A 21,263-nucleotide genomic window follows, 5' to 3' on the forward strand; every position below is an offset into this window, starting at 1 on the left:
ACAAGAAACGCATCTGACGGCAGGGGAGGCGGACCGGCTACAGAGAAAATGGCGAGGCATCATCTGTGCCACGACCTACTCCGCATTCGCTAGGGGTGCACTCGTTTGGGTCAGACCGGGGGTGCCCTTTAAGGAACAAAACAGACTCGTGGATAAAGAGGGCCGCTATGCACTACTGACAGGACTGCTAGAGGGCCAACAACTACTGATAGGGAGTATATACGCCCCTAACACAGAGCAGGAGGGTTTCTGGGGCAAACTTACCCACACATTGGCCCCCCACACATCGGTCCCATGGCTCTTGGGAGGGGATTACAATTGCACCCTGGATCCACACCTTGACCGCTCGCACCCGCCACAAGCCCACTCGTCAGCATACAAGCAGGCCACAGACCTTCGCAACTGGGCAGACAGATGGGGACTAACAGACATTTGGAGAACTCGCCATCCCACCACGAAGCTGTACTCCTTTCACTCGATCCCACATGATCTGAGGGTCCGGTTAGACAGATTCCTATGTTCCGCGTCGCTCATATCCTCAGTACAAGAGTCGGACTACCTAGGCAGAGGAGTGTCGGATCACGATGCACACACGCGGTCCTTCGATGGAAACCCCCTCACCCCCCGATCCCAACATGGAGGATGCCCCGAGAATGCCTTACAGACCCGGTATTCCGCCAAAACCTTGAGGAATTTATGCAGGGCCACTTTAGACAAAACGATAACACGGCATCCGCACGTTCCTTTGAATGGGATGCATTCAAAGTAAGCGCCAGAGGCCACTGCATCCAACAAGTAGTGGGGGTCAGAAGAGTGCTAGACAGGGCATTGCACGGGGCGGAGACCCGGCTCGCGGAACTCTCGAAGAGAGTAGACCAAGGAGCCGCCACCGAGGCGCAACTATCAGCGGCCAAATCCTCCCATGCAACGGCGCTGCGAGATCTGCGCAAATATAACTTTCGAGCATACGCGGCTCGGACACACAAAGAGGGGAATAGAGCGGGATCCCTACTGGCTTGGCTAGCTAAGCAAGACACAGCGCCGCGCCCAATCACTGAACTCCGGACCCCGGACGGGCAACTCAAAGGTACACAGACGGATATCCTGCACATCTTCCGCACGTACTACGCGACCCTGTACCGAACCCCACATGTCGGACCTTCGGGAGACCTTGCCGGATTCCTGGATGGCTTGACCCTACCCCAGATTCCCCCCACAATCGGGAAAGACCTAGACAAGAAACTCAAACCGGTCGATGTAAAGCAAGCAATTAAAGCCCTAGCGCGCGGGAAAGCACCGGGCGCGGACGGATTCCCGGTTGAGTACTACCACACATTCGCGACGCTATTGGCACCGCGGCTGGTCTCCATATACGAAGAGGCGGTAACCCGCCAAATGCTCCCAGACTCGATGCGGACGTCGATATTAGTGACCTTCTTGAAGCCATACAGAGACCCTGAGCTCCCGGCATCCTACCGGCCGATAATGCTTCTGAACACGGACTGTAAGATCCTCGGGAAAATCTTAGCGGATCGTTACAGCCAAATCCTTCCCGCACTGGTGCATGCGGACCAGTGTGGATTCGTTCCCCAGCGTAACACCTCACATAATTTACGTCGCCTCTTCCACATTCAGGATCAGACGAAAGAACGATATCCCCGGGTGGCGTGTCTGGTCCTGGACCTGGAGAAGGCGTTCGATACCCTGCTGTGGCCGTACCTCTTCGAGGTTCTGCGGCACGTGGGAGTGGGGCCCACGCTGCTGGCCTATACCTGGCTGCTGTACAGAGACCTCACCTCCAGAGTGAGACTCGGCAAACTTATATCGGTGCCGTTTCCGGTGACCCGCGGGACCAGGCAGGGATGCCCCCTCTCTCCTCTCCTTTTCGCCCTAGCAATGGAACCCCTGGCCGTAAGACTACGACAGGAGGGGGGCGCATGGGGGATACCCATAGCGGATGTCACCCACTGTGTGTCGTTATATGCGGACGACCTCCTGATATATGTCCGTGATATCTCGGCCGACCTCACGCCCATCTGGGCAACGTTACGAGAGTACGAGGGAATCTCGGGACTCCGGGTCAACTGGGAGAAATCGTCCATTTTCCCTCTGGGCACCCACACGGAACCCCTAGAGATCACGTTGGGCGATCAGGCGCTGCGATGGGACGGGACGGCCCCCAGATACTTGGGGGTGCGCCTATATCACTCCCCCAGAGACCTCTTCGAGGGGAACCACCAAAGGGCATTGACAGGCCTGCGTTCGGCAGTAGGGTTTTGGAAGACATTGCCACTAGCCCCCATAGGGCGCGTTGCTCTGGCAAAAATGATCATGGTCCCAAGGATGCTCTACTACTTCGCAAACCTCCCCATCATACCGCCGCGTTCCTTCTTTCGGGAGCTAGACACGTTGCTGGCAGCCCTGATATGGGGGGGCGGCCGACACCGAGTAGCGCTGCGCACACTGTACCTCCCCACGACCGCTGGCGGCCTGGGAGCACCATCCTTTGAATCGTATTTTCTCGCAGCACAGCTCCAGTGGCTGTCCCACTGGACGGCGGAACGGCATGTAGGGGAGACGATCACGGAGGGCGGCAAACTTCCTCTGCCTGTGATCCGCCGACTACTCATGCCGGGCTCCAAACCGACACGTACACACCCGCTCCAGGTCGCTATAGCCCGCAGATGCATGATGAGGAACAACCGCATGTCGAAGGGCCAGCCAATATATTCCCCTCTGCTCCCCCTTGTGGGCTTCCCCCGACAGAGCGGATACTACACCGCGGGGGCCCTCCAGGTGTGGACAGATCACGGGGTCACAGAGATGGAGGCGTTGTTCCAAGAGGGACAGCTGAGGACGTACGCACAACTAGTGGAGTGGCATGACCTCCCCCAAGGGCAGTTTTTGAAACACAGACAGCTGCTGGAGAGTGGGGGCCAATTCTGGCACGCACGCGATGGGGAACCCCCGACGCATCCGGTGCTACACACAGTGCTGCAGATGGGAGCGGGCAGCCACCTCATCACCTGGCTGTATAAAGCGATCCGGGAGCTCACAGACGTCTCCCTAGACAAACTTCGAGAAACATGGGAAAACGACGCCGGCAGAGTATTCCACGACGCGGAGTGGCGTAAAGCCCTGGAATCTCCTAAAAAGGTGTCCAGGAACGCGCGTTTTAAAAATATCCAATTTAATATCCTACACCGGGCATACCTCACCCTGGACAAACTCCACCGGTTTTACCCCGATACACGATTTGAATGTCCCCGTTGCCACCAGGTAGACGCCGATTTCAAACATATGTTCTGGGCCTGCCCGTCCATACAACGTTTCTGGGGGGGAGTACACCAAGCCATTCAAGCAACAACCGAACTCCCGTCCGCCCCCACCTGGGAGGAATGCGCGCTGGGGATAACCCCGAGGAGAAAATCCGCGAAGGTACCCGGGAAGTTCATTTCCTTGGCCCTTCTCCTCGCGAAGAGGAACATCGCGATGCATTGGAGGGCCCCGGAGGGGCCATCCAGTCCGGCATGGGTGGGCGCGGTGCTCAAGTGGGGTGCAGCAGAGGAGGAGCTGCTGCGAGAGGAGGAGGCAAAAGGCGCCCCCAAACGCCCGATATCCATGGAATGGGCACAGCTCCTCATCCTTTTTAAGCAAACAGGATCGACGGGGGAAACCCCAGACCTGACACAAACCGCCCCCCACGCCCCGGCGGCCCCCCCGACCGCCCCGGAGCGACAGGGGATACAGGTGACCCATAAGGCAGGTAACATGCCTAGGCACGAGGGCAAGTATGAACCCGATCCCCCCGCCTCGTGCCAAGTAGTGGGCCCGCCGCCCCCCCCCCCCCGGGATCCCCGGAGCACACCACATACACCTACCACCAGTCCATACATAATCTACCACGGGAATTTCTCGTCTGCCGACCCCGCACTCTCTCCCCCCCCATACTTCCCACACTACCTCCTTCCCTCCCCTACTCTACCCAGTTTCGAGGCCCCTCCCCTACTCTAGGGCCCTTCCCAAGCCGCCCCGTAGGCAGCAAGAGCCCCAGTTAGCGGTTTACACACCGTTGTTTTAGTTACATGACATGATAGGGAATCCGGGTAGGAAGGGACCGCAGCTCAGACCACGGTGGGGAGGTGCAGCTGACCCCCGACAGAGACGGAAAGTGTAGGCACGACCAGGACGATATACATGGGGGCCAGATAGAGCCGACCACTGGGAAGATAAGTCTCTCAGGACACCACAGGAGATCTCAGCCACTAACGGACTACAGCACACACACACGCTAACTTTCTTAAAGGTCCACGATGTTATGATATGTTATGGTACAATAATTTACGCTTATAATGATGATTGTTACTTGTAATACAATACATGAAAAACCCTAATAAAAACATGTCAATTAAAAATGATTACTGTAATGAGGGCGATAGAGCTTTTTTACTCCAATATACATCGCGGTGGTCTCTAGACGGCGTTGTCAATGTGTCCAAGACTGTAATTACAACAAATGATAATTGTGAACCAAGCTTAATGAAACTGTCTTGTGTAACCACTTATATAAATAACATGTTTTTAAACATTTTTTTTAAAACCTTCTTTATGGCAGGAGACGGACCATTTGCTTTGAGATTTTTGTATAGAATTTGGAGTGTGTTTGTGAAGGATTTTATAGAGTCTAGAGGCTTTGTGGGCCTGAGATGCGACTAAGGCTACTTTCTTTAAAATGCTTGGGTATTGTGGGTTTAGGAATGATTTGATACGAATAATCCCCTGAGTTTGGGGACAATATAGAATTCCATGTGACGGATAGTATAACATGTTATGCGAAGACCAGGTGTGCCAGTGGACGGATTTACCGTCAATTTGTATTAGTGGGTTGTGCTATAGTGAGGCATAGAAAGTGTGTTTAAGTTTGACAGTGCATTTGCTGTCAAGGTGTTTTAGTGCTAACAGTGTGTCCCTAATTAGATTTGAGAAGTGTAGGGGTTTGAAGTGCAGCATTGAGATAACAGCAAAGGAGGTGAACGGGGAGAAAATACTTATCTCGACGTCTGCCCAGAAAGGTGGAGGGAGCAGAGGGTTTGGATGAGTCCATTGAATAGCTTGTTTTTTTTTTATTTACGTTTGTCAACTTAAATGCCTTTTTTCTGTAAAACCGCCCCATACCGCACTTTCACTTTAATGGCAGCAGTGCACCTTTCTTTAGACAGGGGTCGTCTTAAGAAAGGGGCATGGTTGCCATCAAAGTGAAAGTGCGGCATGGGGCGCTTTTGTAAACAAGAATTTGTGATGCAATAGGTCTCACATTTGTGAGAGTTCTAGATATTGGCATTGCAAATTACAATGCCTTTTATTTCTGTTTTGAAAACCAACACATAAATAAAAGGCATTGTCATTTACGATGCCAATAGATCACACTGCGAGACCTATTGCATTGCAAATGCTTGTTCTTGTCAGAGTCAGGGAGCAAGCACCGGCAGAGTACCAGTTATTTAGGAGTGTGAGGGAAATATTGCTATCTATTCTGGGCTCATGTAGTAAGATAATATTGCCTTTCAATTGATAGCAGTATTCTATGATCTTCCTCCTTTTGACAGGGCGGTTTAGCCCATTTGTGTTTAATGAGAGGCGCCCTAGAGGGTTGTTGGACGTGATATATACTATGGGGGTCTCAGCAGAGTTGGAGACGCGAGTGGCATAGTTGAAGTTGCGGCAGGACATGTGGGGTGTAGCACAGAATGAGCTGGGTTGATTAGGCTTGGGGATTACCCAGGTATTGGGGAAGAGGGCAGGGGGCAGATAAAACCAGGAAAAGGAATGCTAGAAAGGCTGTCAGTGGGCCATCCTGCTCACTAACCTTATCAGCCGGATACAGCAGGGGCGATCCACGATGCTAGAGTCCTCTCTCCCCGAGAACAGTATTACCCTAGAGGATTGAGAACCCCCTCTATAAGCAACACCACCCCCGGGGAAAAGGGATAACAGGGAAGGGCAGAGGCGACTAAACGGGACTGGCACTCCACTCCTGTTGAGAGAGAAGGAACAGTCATGAGCTACAGGAACCCCGACCCACCCAGCAAAGCAAGATAACTGTACATAAAGGGTGATCTCCTCCTAACACTCACTCGGGCAGTTCCCTGTGTCGCACAGGCAGTCGCTTTCAGACCAGGGTACTCACGCCTCCAGGAGAGGAAGAGCGGACGCTCTCCGAGCCTTTCAGTCGGCTCCAAGCGCAGGAACAGCAACACGCAGGTGTCTTCAGAGTCGCACCGGAGCTCTCCGAGCCTTTCAGTCGGCTCCAAGCGGGGGTGCGGGCAGGGTACGTCTCGAAGCGGAGAATCTCTAGTCCGGTCTCCAAACGCTTCGAGGTCACGGGCAGGAGTGTCAAGGGAGAAGTGAAGTGCAACCCAAAAGGAATATGCAAGCGGAAGGTTCGGGTTGAGCTCATGCGAGCCCGTAGGTCTGTAGGAACGGAATACGCGAATGTGAACCGGGCAGCGGCTCACACAGCTAGAAACTCTCGGGAAGCAGTCCAGCGAGGTCAATTACCTCGAGATACGCCAGAAGGGACTTGATTGACAAGCCCTGTTTCTTCCGTGTGCGCGGCTTTTGTACCGCCTCAGGAAGTGCGCTCGCGCGCTCGCTGTGGGTGATGGGTATTGTAGTCTTAACCCTACCATCTTCCCAGCGACGCGCGGCGTGTCCCAGTGCGCCGATATCCATCTTAGCCGTAAAGCCTGACAGAACCCCCCGACTAGGGCCGGCGTCTCGACGGGCCCCTGGGTTTTGTAGGATGAGCCGCGTGGAAGCGGCGCAGCAATGCAGGGCAATGTAAATTGGACAGAGGTTCCCAGGACCTCTCCTCGGGACCATACCCCTTCCAATCGATTAAGTAGTGTAGCCTGCCCCTGATGTATCTAGAATCTAGTACCCCCTTGACTTCGTACTCCTCCTCGCTATCTACAAGTAGTGGCTGAGGTTTTGGGGGGAGTCTAGTGAGAGGGAGACATGGTCGGAGCAGAGAGACGTGGAACACTGGATGAATGCGCCACGTGGAAGGGAGAGTCAATTTCATAGCTACAGAGTTCACCACTTTGATAATGGGGTATGGGCCCACGTATTTTGGTTTCAGGCGCGTGTTCCCCTTTATGTGTAGATGTCGTGTGTCTAACCACACCTTGTCTCCTACTTTGTAGTCCGGCTCAGGGGTTCTTCTTTTGTCCGCGTAGCGTTTGTCTCTTTCTTGGGCTGTTTCCAGTTGTTTCTTGGCTGTCTGTAACACCAGTTTCAGGTGCGAGTGATGTTCTTGGATAGAAGGGTGTTTGGTTTGTGCAGGCCATTCAAAGGGCAGCATGTTTGGATGGTGTCCAGTTAAACAGAAGAAGGGGGAGCATCCCAGCGATGAGTGTTCCGCATTATTGTAGGCAAACTCCGCCATCCATAGTAGTGTACTCCATTCTTCTTCGTAGAGCAACGTAAAACATCTGAGGTACTGCTCCAATGTCTGGTTCAGTCTTTCAGTCTTGCCATCTGTTTGAGGGTGGTAGCTGGTGGAGAGACGTGCGTCCACCTTCATGACTTGACACAAGGCCTTCCAGAATCTCGACGTGAACTGTGTGCCTCTATCTGTAATAAGAACCGCTGGGATTCCATGACTCCGTACGATATGTTGTAAAAAGTGCTGGGCTAGGCCTGCGGCTGAAGGGAGTTTCTCCATGGCAATAAAATGGCCCATCTTCGTCAAATGATCGATGACGACCAGGATGGTAGTCATTCCTCTACTAGAGGGCATATCCACTATAAAATCCATAGACAGAGTGTGCCACGGAGCTGGAGGGATTGGAATAGGATGGAGCAACCCACTGGGTCGTTTGTGCTGAGACTTCCCTTGCGTGCATATAGCACATCCCGCGATGTAGGCCGCTGTATCTGGGTTTAACGTAGGCCACCAGAAATGGCTAGTGTGGTTTTAAGTACTCCCTGGTGTCCACCCAAGGTGGAATCGTGAACCCATCTCAAGGCTTGTTGTTGTAGGGAAGGGGTCGGCAGATACAAGCGTTGATCCTGAAATAATAGACGTTGCCTGGAGGACCTGTGTAGTGGGTCTTTGGCTACCCAGACTACTTCTTCGGTCGCGGAGGTTTGGTGTTGTACGTCTTCTATGAAGTCGGGTGTAGTTGCGGCTGCCGTCAATTCATCAGGGAATGATGCGGCTTCTAGAATCAAGGGAGTGTCGGAGATGGGTACAGGGCTCGTACTGACGGGTGGTTGGGGCCGGGACAGAGCATCGGCCTTTCCATTTTGTGGGCCCGGACGATATTTGATTACGAAGTCGTAATCAGAGAAAAACAACGACCAACGTAGTTGTCTCGGGGTCAGAGCTCTGGCGGTTTTGAGGAATAAGAGATTCCGATGATCCGTATAGATTTCTACGGTGTGTCTGGCGCCGAGTAAATGATGTCGCCACTCTTCGCACCCTCTTTTTATGGCTAGGAGCTCCTTATCCATAATGCTGTAGTTTATTTCACAGGGTGCCAATTTCTTGGAAAAGAAGGCAACGGGATGCAATTGTCCCGTGTCCGGGTGTCTCTGCGATAGTATTCCCCCTATTGCATATTGGGAGGCGTCGGTTTCAACCACGAAAGGACGTGTGGCGTCAGGATGGCGAAGCACGGGGGCTGTCATGAAGCAGTTCTTCAAGGTCTGAAAGGCCGTTTCCGCCGTGGCAGTCCACTCGAAGGAGGCTCCTTTCCTCAGGAGAAGTGTTAACGGTTGTATGATACCGGAAAAGTTCTTTATAAATCGGCGATAGAAATTCGCGAAGCCCAAGAAGCTTTGTAGGGATTTCACGGTGGTGGGCGATTCCCACTGGGTGATAGCCTGCGTTTTCTTCTCGTCCATGACCAATCCTTCGGGACCGATGATATATCCCAAAAATTCTACTTCAGAAACGTGGAACAAACACTTTTCCAGTTTGGCGTATAGCGCATACTGTTGTAGGCGCTCCAGTACCTCCGCCACGTGCTTCACATGTTCTTCCAGGGATGTGGAGTACACCAAGATGTCATCGATGTACACGATGCAGGATACATCTAAGAGGCCCCTCAGTACTTCATCCATGAAGTACTGGAACGCGGCGGGGGCGTTGCACAGGCCGAAGGGCATGACCGTGTATTCGAACAAGCCAAATTTGGTCCGGAAGGCTGTCTTCCACTCATCGCCGCGCCGTACCCGTACCAGATGGTAGGCTCCCCTGAGGTCCAGTTTGGTGAATATTGTCGCGGTTTTCAGTTGGTCTAAAAGAACAGGGATCAATGGCAGGGGATACCTGTTCTTTACGGTGACCTTGTTGATTGCCCTGTAATCAATACAGGCCCTTAATCCTCCCTCTTTCTTCGGAATAAAAAAGATCGGAGAGGAGGCAGGCGAGGAAGACGGACGTATGAACCCTGTGGCAAGCCTGTCGTCAAGGTAGGACCGGAGATACGAGGTTTCGGCTTCGGTAAGGGCATAGATTCTGCTGCAGGGTATATTGGCTCCTGCCTCTAGTTCTATGACGCAATCATAGTCCCGGTGTGGGGGTAATCTTTTCGCTTCTTGTGTGTCGAAGACAGTTCTAAACCTTTCGTAAATGTGAGGTAACTCGGTAACAGGATTTGCCTCTTGCTGGATGCAGGTGCTGGCAAGGAATCCAGCTGGACTCCCCCTATGGGCCGACGTCTTGACTTGTTCTTCGGTACAGTGTTCTTGGCAAAAGGATGAATTTAATGTCACAGTGCGTGCTGCCCACCTCACTAAGGGATCATGGAGAGTTAGCCATGGCATTCCTAGAATAAGCGTGAAATGAGGGGCATCGATCAGGTCGAATTGTATCTGTTCGAAGTGATTCAACCCTATTTGCATTACTAGGGGCTTTGTGTGATAACATACTGGACCCGAGGTTAGAGCCGAGCCGTCCACTGCCTTCACCTTCTCGGGGGTATCCTTTTGATCTACAGGGATGCCTAACTCTTTTGCATATCGTTGGTCCATGAAATTTCCAGTGGCCCCAGAATCCAGCAGAGCATGGACCACCACAGATATGTCACGAGGCAAGGTCAACACCACGCATACATTCATGTGAGCGACAGAGGGCTGGATAGTATTGGCTACAGCAGGGAAGACCTCTTTACTGCTAGGCCTCAAACAAGCGGTCCTCGTCTTATTTGGGCTCGTCAGTTTTCCGGGTCCTCAGTCGGGTAATCCACTACAGACACCGTCTTAGGTCCAGGGCTTCCTGTAGTGGAGTTCTTGGTTCGGCTTCTACAATCTTTGATGAAGTGGCCGGGCTTGCCACAATATAAGCAGAGTTTCTGAGTTCTCCTTTTTTCTCTTTCTGCTTGACTCAAGGGGCCTCGGATGCCACCGATCTGCATGGGCTCTGTTCCCTCCCCTTGGGAAGGCTTTTCCTCCTGAACATATCGGGGCCTACTAGGAAGGAACCGGGCGTCGCTGCGGTTCTTGTCCCCTTTCCGCTCTAAAAGCCGGGGATCCAATTGGACGGTTAAATCAATTAATTCTTCGCAAGTTGCCGGTAAATGCACCACTTGAGCCAGAACATCCTTGAGCTCGCTTCTCAACCCTTGATAGAATAAGGAAGTTCTTTTTTCCATTGGCCAGTCCGTTTCTACCACGAGTCTGTTGAAGGAGGTAATGTAGGTCAGCAGGTCCTGTGAACCCTGTTTTAGGGTAAGAAGTTCTTTATCCAATGATAACTGATGCGCCTTGCGATCGAACAGCCGCCGCATCTCCACACAAAAAGCGGGGAAGTTGTACAGGACAGGGTCGTCTCGTTCGATTAACGGGAAGGACCAGCTCGCCGCATTGCCTCCTAAATACGACATCACAAAGGCCGTTTTTGCCTGGTCCGTTGGGAAGACCTGTGGTTTGCATAAGAAATGAAGCCGACATTGACCCATGAAGATGCCATACTTCTTGGGGTCCCCATAGAATCTTTCCGGAGGGGCAAGGGGCATCTGCATGGGTTGCAGTATCTGGACCGGGGGAGAACCGGACTGGAGAGGCATAGAGAAGGAGTGATTCGGGAAGACCCCGGGACTAGGGGAACCCCCGCCTGATGCCTGCGTACCTCCTTCCACTACATGCGTTTGGGTTTTCGCAGAGGGAGGCAGAGTCCAGTCTCGAATATACGAACCCCCTTTTGGACCAGCGGGAGGGTGACGGGACAGACAGGCTACCTCTATTCGCATGGTGCCCATCTCGTTCTTAAGCTCATGATTCTCCACTCTAACTGCGTCTACCTCCACTCTAAGAGCGTTTAAGGTGTCCAACATAGTGGCCAAGACTGTAGCGGTATCCATCGCCCGGGCTGTAGTTATCCGTGGGCTTGTCAATCTGTCAGCGGGCCATCCTGCTCACTAACCTTATCAGCCGGTTACAGCAGGGGCGATCCACGATGCTAGAGTCCTCTCTCCCCGAGAACAGTATTACCCTAGAGGATTGAGAACCCCCTCTATAAGCAACACCACCCCCGGGGAAAAGGGATAACAGGGAAGGGCAGAGGCGACTAAACGGGACTGACACTCCACTCCTGTTGAGAGTCATGAGCTACAGGAACCCCGACCCACCCAGCAAAGCAAGATAACTGTACATAAAGGGTGATCTCCTCCTAACACTCACTCAGGCAGTTCCCTGTGTCGCACAGGCAGTCGCTTTCAGACCAGGGTACTCACGCCTCCAGGAGAGGAAGAGTGGACGCTCTCCGAGCCTTTCAGTCGGCTCCAAGCGCAGGAACAGCAACACGCAGGTGTCTTCAGAGTCGCACCGGAGCTCTCCGAGCCTTTGAGTCGGCTCCAAGCGGGGGTGCGGGCAGGGTACGTCTCGAAGCGGAGAATCTCTAGTCCGGTCTCCAAACGCTTCGAGGTCACGGGCAGGAGTGTCAAGGGAGAAGTGAAGTGCAACCCAAAAGGAATATGCAAGCGGAAGGTTCGGGTTGAGCTCATGCGAGCCCGTAGGTCTGTAGGAACGGAATACGCGAATGTGAACCGGGCAGCGGCTCACACAGCTAGAAACTCTCGGGAACCAGTCCAGCGAGGTCAATTACCTCGAGATACGCCAGAAGGGACTTGATTGGCAAGCCCTGTTTCTTCCGTGTGCGCGGCTTTTGTACCGCCTCAGGAAGTGCGTTTGCGCGCTCGCTGTGGGTGATGGGTATTGTAGTCTTAACCCTACCATCTTCCCAGCGACGCGCGGCGTGTCCCAGTGCGCCGATATCCATCTTAGCCGTAAAGCCTGACAAAGGCAAGAAGAGAAGATAATAACAAGAAAACCCAGATTCCCATCCCTAGACGGAAAGTGGGGCAGTGGCACCCACGGATCCGACTTATGAAAGCTACGAAAGGGTGAGGAGTGGTGAGGTGTGAAACGGCAGCTGGGGGGGTGAAGGGAAGATTTGGTGGCTGGCTGAGTGCTAGGCAGGGTGCACTAGGTAGATGAGATTTGGGAGATTGCCTCCCAAAGCCGAGGAACTAACACTAGGAGTTAATCATTGGAGCATTGTGGGCGCTCTTGAATGATTGTTTAGAGAGGGCATTTGTGAGTAATTAAGCAACAATTTCAAACATCTATGGTGTTTAACTGGGGTGACATCATCAAAGCTCCTTCAAAAAGTACATTATTACAACGTGCATCAGAGATTTCATTGACTGAAGAGCCACCCATGTACAAGGACTGTCGAATAAAACAGATCAAACTATAACCTAGTCTTCAGGGTAGGGTGTTACAGGCTGTTAAGGAATCACACAAGAACTTTACTAGCATTAGAACTGTTAATCCTGCTAATAAGAACAAAATCAGTAACAACGACAGGTTCAGCTTTGATAAAGCGAGGTGCTACATCTGAGAAGCATATTTGACGTACAGAGACTTCTAACCTTTTAATCCACATAAGACATGTTCTGTGCAAAAAGACATTAAGGTTCCGTCTGAGATGGTGTTGAGTAGAAATGTATTCTTGCTCTACTCTTTGACTGGAAGCGGAGAATGTATCGGCTCTAGTGTGAGTGGGGGACATGTATAGGCATGTTTACATATACATATGAGTACACATGTATGACTCTGTTAATAGGAAAATGTGTAGGTGTAAGGTACGAAATTGATGAATATGAGCATACCCTATAGTAGGTGTAGGATATGACATTGGTGTGTGTGTATGTGAGCATATGAGGTTGCACAGTTGTGAGGTTGGAGGGTTGTGAGTGGGGGTGAGTACAAGTGTGGGAGTAAGAGGATGGAAGTGTGTGTATGGGATGATAGGTGGAGCTCTTGTGATTGTTAGAGAACCTATGAGAGTGCATTTGATCTAATGTTGAGGCGTAGCATAATGTAGTTTTACACTAATAAGTGAGTATACATGCAGGTATGCCGTTATCCGGGTACGGCGAATGGTGTGCCGCAGTCAATGTCAAATTGCTTGGAGGAATGCAAGTGAGGTCAGTGAGATGTATTCGCATGTGTAAACATTTTAAGCATCATATACACATTTTCATTTTCGACTGCGGCGAATGGTGTGCCGCAGTCAATGTCAAATTGCTTGGAGGAATGCAAGTGAGGTCAGTGAGATGTATTCGCATGTGTAAACATTTTAAGCATCATATACACATTTTCACAGTTGAAGTACCGAATAGACACCATTATAGGTAAGACAGGTTGAAAAAGAAAAAAAAAAAGAGTGTCTTATGTGGCTGAATGGTGAGTAGTCAGGAACCGCCACCATGGATGTAGGGAGCAATTGATTCAGGAAATCATTTCTTGCTGTTGTTGATTTTCGATGTAGGACTTGAGTTCTGTAGGTTTATTAAAGATCAAGCTTTACCCTCTGTGGTTAATTTTAAATCTGTCAGGGTTGATGAACGAGAAGGTGATGTGAGGGGTTCCTTAGAGCTAGGAAGCCTTTCCTGCGAAATACCATCTCTTTTGAATCGTCTTGGGCTATTCCGATCTTGTTGTCATTCCAAGTTAGTGAACTTGATTTCCTCATGTGTGCCAAAATAACCTCGGATTGTTGGAATCTAAGGGGTCTGAAGGTGAGAGGGCATGGGTTTTATGAGCCCGGGATTGGTCTGATTGGGACTCTATGTGTCCTTTCGATTTGGAATGGTCCCTCCAATTTGATTCCAAGGGTTTGTGCTATCCATTGTTCGAGGAAGGACACACACAAGGAGGCTTGGTTCTTGGATCCTTCAGGCAGTTCAAATATTCGGAGGTTCCCTCTTTTATTTGTTTTCGAAGCACGTTATGGTTCTGGAGGGGATGTTTACTTACTTGGTGGTGGTCTGGGAAATCTTTTTGGCCGAGGTTTTTATCTTCTATCACGCTGATTCTGGATTCAGCTTCACCTATATATGTGGATAAGAATTTAAAGTCGGTCCGCAGGCCAGCGATCTCAATTTGGAGGTGGTCTGTATTCACTTTGGTGTGTTGCGCTAATTCTTGTAGAGATGAGAGGATGCGCAGGATTAGGTCCATTTTGCTGTTAGCAACTAGGGCTTGTTTTGATTTGGCAGGTGATTCCATTACACGTAAGTCTTGTTTGGTTCTTTTGAAGAAAGCCTTTATTTCTTTGCCCTCCTTATGGTCCTTCGCTTCCCTGGATATTAAGAAATGGTTTTTGATCAGGTTTGAAGTGTTGTGGGTTATTGGCGTTGGCAAGATCTATCACTGGTGCATCAAGCTCTCTTGGTTGCGATCCCTGCATTAAAAACTAAGCATTTAAGTGTAGAGTCTGGGGCACAGCATATGTGAGTTTTGGGACTCGAGGTGGTGGAAGAGCAGTTATAACTTATTCAGCTGTTGCAGCTGTTATAGAGTTTAAAACGTGACTTGCTTGTGGGAGTTTCTACTGTTGAGCGATAGGTGGCTGTTGAATTAGACTGATCAGTTAAAATGGCTGTGATTCTGACCTTACATTATCTTCTGGGGAGATCGAAACAGTGCATAAAATGCTTAACTGCCTGCCAGGTGCCTTAAGGATCCCGTGGGATGTGTTCCTCTTATGTTGCAGGGAGGAATAGTGAGCTTTGCGGTGTGAGATAGCTTACAAGCCTGCTATTAACTTTGTCTGACTCCTGTAGGTTGTGGTTAGCTGTGCCTCAGGTCTGGTGATAATGCCATGTGTGGAGCTACCTGGTGGGCCTTACGGTAGGCATTCGCAGCATAACAGGCCCTAAGTATTAAGCTGTAGGAATGGCGCTGGTCTAGTGCTGCCGTCGGGGATAGGCGTTCCCAAATGTACTTTGCTCCTCAGTTTTTGTGGCGGGGGGAACACATCAGCAGCATAAATGCACAATCGAAGCGTTCCACGATGGGTCCACCTTCTTTTTCATGCTATGTAGAGTGAAGTAGTCCAAAAGTAGGGGCCTTAATAATGTCTTCACGCGATACAGCTGCTATGTTGGACCTATGCAATAGTGTGCAGCCATGTGCAGTTAGGGTTTTCGTGCCTCTTCGAGCGATTTCTAATAAAGGCTAAAGGGGCCGAATTAGAATGTACAGGCCTTGTACTGGAGCGGGTGTGCCCGGGGTGTAAAATGACAAAAATTATTGGTTGGAGTCCTTCCATCCAAACATTGCACACATCACAACACATCGGTCTCACCGGACTCCCAACAGTGGTCTTACATCAGCGGTGCACGTATCGGGGATCTCAGAGACGTTGGACATGCCCGCAATGTTCGAAATGGCCGAAACGTCAACTCACTGCAGGTCGAGAAATTCGGGCAAATGTTAGTTTTGCATATTGTCTGCATCCACATACCAAACACTATGTATCACAGAGAGATTTATGCTATGCCGAACTTCTTCTGCCGTGAGTCAGTGCTCATAGGAGGTGGGCGCGCCCCTGTGCACTGCAATGCAATGCCATCTTGTCGTTATAATTGTCTATCGCCTAGTAGAAAGTTGCATTTAAGTATTGCAATATGGGCAGCGGAGTGAGCGGTTTACCTCTTCAGTGGTTGAGCTTGTTCTCCTTAATTACCAGGATTGGCAGGACACTGGGAAAGTGTATTGAGGCAGGAGAGCTGATCCCCGAGGTGCAGCGGGCTCCATTTCCTCACCCTGCGAGGCCTTTCCTATGCTCCATTCAAGATTTAGAAAATCTAGCGTCAGTCTCACCAGAACGCAAGGAAAGACTATAGGGGTGGATGAATCCGGGCTATCTGCTTGGTGGAGTGCCAATGTGTCCAATTTAACCAAAGATTGTAACCATGAATGTAAACACAGTTGGCTAGGGAGCAACACTGGATGGGCTCTCAATACAACAAGGTAGAATCAGAAGAAGGCTGCACTGGAGACCTCACAGTAGAATTCATGTCAGTATTTCAGTTTTTCAAGCTTTTCTCAAGTTCCAACAGCATCTATGGAAGTGCAAAATGTTGGTAAGAACCAACAACAAAGTGACTGTAGCACACATCACCCACCAGGCTAGCACCCAATCAAGATCTCTCAACGAGGTAGCATGCACTCTGGGAAAATGGGCAGAGAGCAGTGGTGGCTACTCCACTAAAGCGGAGGAGCGTCGCCCCACTGCTTTTAGCAGTGAAAAGAAGGACCAATAAAATGATAATAACTTCACATTATCATTTTATTTGTTCCTTCTGCTTGGCAGCTTTGCGGGTGGGGCGGGCTGCTCTGATCTCAGAGCCGAGGGAAGGAATGGTGGGCACTCTGTAAGGTGCGCAATCACTGTTTGGCAATGCACAGTTTTCAAGTTCTTCACCCAGGCTACCTTACAGCCTGGGTGGAAAACATGCCCAGGCCCCCAGTCTCTGGCTGTGCACCGAACCGCGGCGCTCAGACCAATCACAACGCTGCATTGCAGCGTTGTGATTGGATATAGGGAGCTTGGGAGTCCGGGAGCTTCCTGCTTGAACAGAAGCCAGGAAGGGGACAGAGAAGAGGCAGCAGCAGACCGGACAGCTGGCTGGTAAGTTATTATTTATTTTTTAGCCCCCCTGCCCCTTCCCTCCACCCCCCACCCGACTGCTGCTTCTCAGGGGCAGCCGGCGCTGATGGAGAGACATTCTCCTTGCAATTTCAGCAACACATAACAAGGGGGGTGAGAATTTAGAAGCAAAACACTGAAGCAGAATATTTGTTTCTCTCCAGGATCAGACTCTATCGAAGGTAGTTTTCAGGAGGATCTGCAACAGTAAGGCACCCCATTATTGGATCTTTGTGCCTCAAGGACAAAATCTCTGCTTTTTAGATATTTACTCCAGATACTTGGAGAAGAGTGCAGGGGAGTGGAGACCGTGGTAAGATCTTTTCCTAACTCACAAACCCCTCATCAGGCCAACTAAGGCCCCAACCTCGCTCTTGTTTCTTTACTCCTCAGGACGCACCCTCATGGACCTAATTGCCGCTCTAATTCGCTTAGCCTCGCAGCCTGCTTTTTGTGAATCCACCTTCCTACAGGTATGCCTCGCGACCCCGCATCTCCCGCAACCCTGATACCGTCTCGCGCGCCCCCATCCCCCTTATCATTGTTCCCTTTCTTCCCCTGTACAGCACTTCCAAACGGCAACCCAGTCCTGATGATGATCCTAAATGACTAGGATTGAAACGCCGTCGACTTACCAGCGCAATTTGCAGCGCCTCTTTCAAATATGGTTCATTAAAGATTTCTCTGAAAAACAAAAAAAATTTAATAATTCTTGATGAACCGTTTATTCTTCAATTTACTAGTCACAGCTTCACGTTGTGCTCCCGCTGTTTTTTTTCCACACTTGTTACTTGCGCCGTTCACCTTTGAGTGTCACAAGCACTTGCGTGCACAAAGTTTTTGGGTTGCCTCTGCAATGCTTGCTTACAGGGCTGATACAACTGTTTCCAATTGTCTTCACAATTATTGTTTTCTTTTCAAAATAAATGATGCCTTGCGCACATTTTTAAACAAACTCTGAGTCTCCCTAATTCTTTCTCGTTGTAATGTCTTGTACATACTTGTTAACTAAGCTTTCTCAATAATACAGGTTGAGACATTGTTGTTGCTCTACACACATAATACTGTGGCTGAAGAGGCTACTGTATGCATTTCCTCCATGTCCTTCAATCTAGGAACTTCTGCTAAGGATACTCAGGGAGAAGACAGATGTAATTCTATTTCAGGACCAGAGGCTCCGATTATGCTTCTCTTCCTTTATTACTCGAAAACAGCAGGCAATGAAAAAACATTTTATATATAACAAACTACATATCCCATGATGCTCTGTCCATTAACCACCAATTATGGCCCAGTAGCACATACAAGTACAGTCAACACCATCTTGAGAGCCTCTTTCTTTGCTACTCAGCCGCCAAGATAAGTGCCTATGGGCAGTCTAACATTGTGTCTCGCTCTCGGGTCTCTCACGACCGAGAGATGGTACGCGCCTCCTTTAACTGGTAGAGTTCCTACTGTGATTTCCCCTATCCCATAGAGCCCGTTCTGGGTCTTATGTGGCTGTGAAGTGGCCGTTCTTCTGCTCGGAACATCCCTTGATCTGGCCAGAGCTTTTGAGTCTGGGATGCACGATTACTTTTGGGCGCAAATTGTAAAATCCTTCATTTTGCAGTTTGGATGCCTGCTCGGTCTGCAAAAATAGAGCATATGGCATCGCAGAGCAATGTGAGTTGACAATGTACAAGTACAAACACACATCCGTGATGTTGTTGAAATGCCCACTGTCCTGCATCATATAGGCAGCTCCCCACAAACAGTCACAATGTACACTGTCATTCAGTCTGAATGTAAACATGTACGATGCGTCAACATACATGTGAACACATTGTTAAACTGCATCTCCTCTTCACATTGCAGGGGGAAATCCAACACCCCCTGCAGAACAGTCTCAACCTCTCTTCTCTGATGACGAAGAGGACCACCACACCTTCATCTGCGACGCCCTTCAACAGCTCGTGGAGACCTTCGCACCTCACCTCTAGGAGTAGGGCAGCCCAACTGCTACTAGGAGAACCCAGCCCCTGCACAGAACACACAGCATACAGCACCCACCACCACAGCTGCCTCCCAGGACCCCTACGACGAACACATGGCCTTCCAACGCAGTGTTTTGGGGTGCCAGGAGAAGCTGGCTGAACATGTGCAGGAGGGGTTCGACCACATGGCAGACAAACTAGACGCCATACGTGGGTCCCATCAGGGACCACTCACAATCCCTAACGGACACCCACAGTCCACTCCATGCCCTCCAACGAACCATGGCTGACATCGCCAGAGTCCTGACTCTGAGACAAGAACGACTGTCTAGTCAGAGTGGCTCCAGCGAGCTCGCCCGGGAGTTGGGACTCATGCGGAGGCTCATGGAGAACATGGAGCGGACGTGGGCGGAAAGAGCGGCTGCCATGGCTGCACACCAGCGAGACGTAGCTGGGTCCCTCAATGCCATAAAGACCCTCCTCATGGCATTGCTGCCACAAGGCCTGGCGCTGATGCATGCTGCTGCTCCCACTCCATCCGCATGTCCGGCCCCTGATGTGTCAATGCCACACAGTGCGTCACACATTCCACCTCCGGCCCCTGATGTGACTGTGCCACACAGTGCGGCACACATTCCACCTCCGGCCCCTGAGGTGTCACTGCCACACAGTGCTGGAGACAGAACACCACCACCCACATGTGTGGCACATGAAACAGCAGAGGACGAAGATGCAGATGAATCTGCCTTGGTGGTGAGAAGGAAGCGGTAGCATTCATCTCTGCCCTATGGCCTGTTTCTGCTTGGTTCTGCCCTCTGCATCATCCCCTTCCACTGTCCCCCAATGCACTCTGCGACACTCACCTTGGACCTCAACATGGACTGCCATATTCTGTTTAGTTACCAATGACACAGCTATCAGACTATGGACTGAACTCCTCCTCTTCTGATATACCTGTCATTCCCTGAAGGACTCTGGCTGGCCCTACATGGGCCAACAATGTGAAGTGGGGTTTGCATGGCCCTGTACTGCTCCGGCTTCAAAACTCCACTGATTGTGCATTCGTGGTCACACCGATGTGTCATGCCTATGATCTTTCAAGTGTGGAAGCATGGATGAATGTATGGTCAGAGATTCCCCCTTACGTCCATGTTGCTCATGTTGAGGGACTTGGGTTCGGGTGACACATTGCTGATTGCGGCACGGGTGGCGCCGACACTACAACGGGGACACACACGTTAGTTACTTCCTTGTCCAGCCCCGGAAGGATCCACGCCAAGCACCTCGGTGTCATTGTTCACAACATTACGCTGGACTGGCATACGCCAGGCCAGCCCACTCGGCTTACGCTCACAGGGGAGGACGACAACGCTACATGTCCCAGGTCTTTCCTGTAGGGATCTGCTGCTCACAGGTCTAGTTGTCAGCATGACACAGCCAATCCCACACGGCAGGTTTGCACCCACACCACACCCATCCAGCACAGCAGTCACAGGACATGTGACCCTGCCAATATAAACTGCCTGGCGCACGTGCTGGACGCCATTTCCACTCTGTAACTGGGTGTCTCCGTGGGGTTCTCATTTATGAATGAGGGCCTAGGGCCCTGCCACAGCACATTGCACAGTGCCGGGGGTGACATGATGGCGTCCGCACCACGAGACTCAATCATAAAGGGTCCATGACTTGCGGTGCACAGACTTCGTGGCACCGGATACACAGCGGCAGGCACCGGCAAACCGCCACGGGATGGTGTCTTTCGGTGCACTGAGGTAGGGGCCCCATAAGTGCTGAGCAGGTGTGCAGCTTGCGATGATCCCGATTGGTAGGATTAGTGTGAGCCCTGCTGGGCCGCAGTGTATGCCTGAGCCAGCGGGCAGTGCGGGCCTACCGACACGTGGTGTCGCCTCGCAGTTCACAGAGATAGTGGCACCTCTACCTCTACAGCTGAGCGGGTGTGCAGCCTGCAATGTTGCTGTGTGCACTAATATGTTCCCTGCCATTGCGAAATGAAGAACCAGAATCAAGTGTGTGACCTGGTGGCCCGCGGTGCGAGGCTGCATGATGTGGAGGGTGCCATGGTCATGGGCCCCGTGCTTGGAGCTCCCACCGGCACGTGGTGGGTCCTCTTGGAGACACACCGGTGGCGGAAGGCGAGCAGTGAGGCCTGGTTGCGCAGGGGCGGGCCATCACCGCTGGGCGGCGGGAGGGGCTGGGGTGCAGCAGCCTGTGTGCGCAGGGGCGGGCAAGCGATGATGCCGTGTGCTACTGTATGG

General features: G+C 51.2%; 1 protein-coding gene across 3 annotated transcripts in view; it reads right to left on the reverse strand.

Annotated features, from left to right (window-relative positions):
* TELO2 (telomere maintenance 2) overlaps positions 1-21,263 on the reverse strand; it is an 831,249-nt gene that overhangs the window by 774,993 nt on the left and 34,993 nt on the right. Inside the window, exon 2 of one of the 3 annotated variants that reach the window (XM_085628172.1) lies at positions 17,647-17,695. The exons of the other annotated variants lie outside the window; for them this stretch is intronic. The gene's annotated coding sequence lies outside the window, so the exon portion shown is untranslated. The remainder of the gene's footprint in view (positions 1-17,646; positions 17,696-21,263) is intronic. 3 annotated transcript variants of the gene reach the window in all.

Source organism: Triturus cristatus, chromosome 10 (assembly GCF_964204655.1).
Source record: "Triturus cristatus chromosome 10, aTriCri1.1, whole genome shotgun sequence".
NCBI lineage: Eukaryota > Metazoa > Chordata > Amphibia > Caudata > Salamandridae > Triturus > Triturus cristatus.